The sequence below is a fragment of the Lipotes vexillifer genome, unplaced genomic scaffold (assembly GCF_000442215.2).
Source record: "Lipotes vexillifer unplaced genomic scaffold, Lipotes_vexillifer_v1.1 scaffold903, whole genome shotgun sequence".
Classification (NCBI taxonomy): domain Eukaryota; kingdom Metazoa; phylum Chordata; class Mammalia; order Artiodactyla; family Lipotidae; genus Lipotes; species Lipotes vexillifer.
In genome coordinates, this window is record NW_006791919.1 from 1,231,603 (window position 1) to 1,235,589 (window position 3,987).

Sequence of the window (3,987 nt, forward strand, 5' to 3'; positions counted from 1 at the left end):
GGGAAAGCTAACAACTCCTTCAAGCTTTGGTTTATGCATCCAGCCTTACAGAGCTGTGCAGAAGATGCCCCTTGCACAGCGTCCGCAACAGAGCAGGAGCTGAATAAATGAAAGGCCAGATGGGTCTAAGTCTGCATGTTATGGAATCAAGGTCATAAATATATTCACATCTGAAGAATGAGATCTACCACCATTTCATAGAGTGGATGCAAAATTCAATGAAATCAACAAATATTAATAAGATGCCTGATCATCAACAGATACATGCACATACATACACACACATAGACCACAGGGTATATACAATGGAATGCCTCAGTTTGCATATATTATTGTGGAGAAAGGAAAGTGAATTGGCAAAATGATAATAATAATGAGACTTCCTGAAATTAGCTAAATTCATATCATGGTATTGTAAGGGAGGAAACATCTTGGAAATAATTTTAAGAGAATTTAGTACTTATTAATTCAATAAACATTCTATGTGCCACGGAGAGTGTCAGGCAGAGGAATACAAATGATGTCATCCCTACCCTCAGGTGCTCAGTTTAGAGAAATCATGTATTATCTAACTAGATAATAACTCAGTCATTCGCAGATAAGTCATCTGGCCTAGTGGCTCACTTAAAAAACAACAACAAAAACCTCTCTCTAAAGCACGAGGGATACCAGTACCAGAAAAAACATTTTTTGAATTAAAATTTTACTTGACTCTTTCATCCAGGTACCCAATACCCTTCAAATCTTCCCCTTCCTCTCCTCTCCATCACTGTTTTTTTTACTGCCTTAGACAAGTTCCTCATTTCTAGTCTGAGCAACAGTTATTCTTAAAGGGATTTTCTATATCCAAGCAAGGCACTTTCACAAGCCACCATGATACAACGCTGTCAAAATATGATGTCATTTTTCATTAACAAAACTTTTCTCCCCTGTCCTCACTGCAGCCAGATTTAACTTCTTGCTGTTATGTGTTTCTGTAACAAAGTTTTTTCCCCAAATTTGTTAAACTCAAAGCAAGGTTATATCATTCCTGTCCCCCCAAATTATGATTCTATGGAGTACTCTGATTTTAAGTATAATGCTTTTATTTTGCTTAGGCACCAGACAGAAGTACTGGACACATGTTTGAGAATTTCATAGCCGTCTGAACTGAACTGGAGTCACCCTAAGAGGCTCTCCTCCCCAGCAGGGTTTAATATGTACCTATTCCAATAAGGTCTACAAATTCAGGACAAAGACAAAATGCAGAAATCTTTCCTCTGGCTTTCCAAACAGAAAAAAACAGGAAAAAAAAAAAATTACACAGGACTTCCCTGGTGGTGCAGTGGTTAAGAATCCGCCTGCCAATGCAGGGGACATAGGTTCGATCCCTGGTCCGGGAAGATCCCACATGCCGTGGAGCAACTAAGCCCGTGTGCCACAACTGCTGAGCCTGTGCTCTAGAGCCCACGAACCACAACTAATAAGCCCGCATGCCACAACTACTGGAGCCCGCGTGCCACAACTCCTGAAGCCCGCGTGCCTAGAGCCCATGCTCCGCAACACGAGAAGCCACCGCAATGAGAAGCTCATGCACAGCAACGAAGAGTAGTACCCACTCGCCACAACTAGAGGAAGCCCGCACGCAGCAATGAAGACCCAACACAACCAAAAATAAATAAATAATTAAATTTATTAAAAACATATATATATTACATAGCCAAATCCATGTCTCAATTTTAAAAAGCAACTCAGTGACTAAAGGGAGGAAATCAGAAGATTACTAATCAGACCACCGAGCCAGAAGTGCCCTCAGAGAATGAGCAGGCTCCGGGCTTGGGGTGACTGACAGCCCTCTCTGAGAGGCGAACCTAGGCTGACCACTCCTCACTTGGGTGTGGCTCCCAGATGGTTCTCACTCCCACTCCCTCCTTACCCCAGTCCTGGTCCCCTTCATTGTTGAAGAGGCTTCAACAATAAGGTAAGGCAGGCTCAAGATGCCAGGAGGTCTGCTCTGTACAGTATTTGGTTAACTATTTTCTGTGTGTGTGTGTGTGTGTGTGTGTGTGTGTGTGTGTGTGTGTGTGTGTGTGAGAGAGAGAGAGAGAGAGAGAGAGAGAGAGAGAAAGAGAGAGAGAGAGAGAGAGAGAGATGCTAAAATGTCTGCCTTTTAAAAACGGCTTCAAAGTGGCCACGTAAGAATGGGTAAACCGAAAATACGACACTCGCCACTTGCTCTGCAGGCTTGCTTCCCCACCACCCTCCTCCTTCTAAAATGCGAGCAGGTCACTCTCTCCTCCGCAAGCTTCTCTGGCTCTTCACCACTCTCTGGCAGAGCCCAGCCCACACCTGAGGTGGGGGATGATGAAGCAATAATGCTTTGAGCTACCCCTGGAGGAAGATTCAGTGCTGATACACAGAAAGTGCCCTGACACTGACAAAGGGGTCTGAAACAACTCTCGTATCGCTCCAGCACACAGAAAGCACAGCTCCAAATTGGACTTAAATACAGAGCATGCAAGTTTTTTAAGCCAGGTCACAATGTCTGCAAAGTGGCCACAAGAAAATGACTGCCTTGAAATGTCACACACACAGATCACACATATATTTGAGAGACAGACTCAGATCCGCAAGCAGGCAGTTAGTATTATTACCACACATTTGCAGCGGGAAAAAGTCATTTGACAAAGACTTTGTGCTCAAAGACCAAACTTTGAGAAACTAAGAATAAAGTACTGGAAGCCAGCAAAAATCCTCCCTGATTAGCAGGGTAGGGGCAAGAGATCCCAGATGAGAACAGACCATGCCCTGAGGTGCTCCGGATACCAATCTTAGGTCCCGGAAAGCTATGTACAGTGCCAGTGTATGTTCTCATTATAGAATATAAGCTCAAGACAAGTTTCTATCTTCAACACAAAATCTTAAACCTAAAAATTTCCTTCATGGATATCCTGACCAGTTTCTGCCCAGAGGGGTCAAAATCAGGCAGGCCACTCACCCAGAATCCAGTCTCTAAGAGCCTTATTTCTAACAGATTAATCTGTGCCACAGATTACAAACCAAGCAAGGCCCTTCCGAGGAGCAAGCCTAGCTCTCTCTCCTGGCTTATCTCCCTGTTGGTTCCTCCTCTGCCCCACTGTCCCCACCAAACACCCTCTTCTCTTGGAAGTCCTCAATGATTCCCCTTGTTCTAAGAGATCCTTGCCTATACACCTTTATAAAAAAAAAAAAAAAAACCCCATTTATACATCTACTGTATCCTTAACATGTGGTTTAAATTTCTGGAGACCATTTTGCTTAGTTTCCCTCCCTTGAGGGCAGAAATTATTACTCATCATCTCAGTGGCTGACACACAGTGTATGGTCAGAATAAATGTGTGAAATGAATCCTAAGACAGTCTTTTCTCCGAATCATGTAAGAAATTGACAAAATTAATGTATGGCATTTTCAAACTCTAAGTTTACCAACTATTTGTAAATAGTTGGTATATATAAACCAAGTAAAGGAGAAATTAAAAGATATGTTATTCAAGCATGCCTATGTAAGTGCACGTTCATTCATATCTTTACAAAAAAAGAGCCTTAACAAATTTAACATACTCAAAGAAGAAAGTCGAAGAGAAATGGGACTCTATTTTTTTTTAATTAATAAATTAATTTATTTTTGGCTGCAATGGGTCTTTGTTGCTGCACGCCGGCTTTCTCTAGTTGTGGCGAGCGGGGGCTACTCTTCGTTGCGGTGCGCGGGCTTCTCATTGCGGTGCCTTCTCCTGTTGCAGAGCACAGGCTCTAGGTGCGCAGGCTTCAGTAGTTGTGGCACATGGGCTCAGTAGTTGTGGCTCGTGGGCTCTAGAGTGTAGGCTCAGTAGCTGTGGCGCATGGGTTTAGTTGCTCACTGCATGTGGGATATTCCCAGACCAGGGATCGAACCTGTGTCCCCTGCATTGGCAGGCAGATTCTTCTTTTTTTTTTTTTTTTTTTTTTTTTTTTTTGTTTGCGCCACCCTCT

The 3,987-nt window shown here is 43.0% G+C and overlaps 1 protein-coding gene across 1 annotated transcript in view; it reads right to left on the minus strand.

Moving 5' to 3' along the window:
- Positions 1–3,987, minus strand: part of MYO1B (myosin IB) — a 187,044-nt gene that overhangs the window by 106,043 nt on the left and 77,014 nt on the right.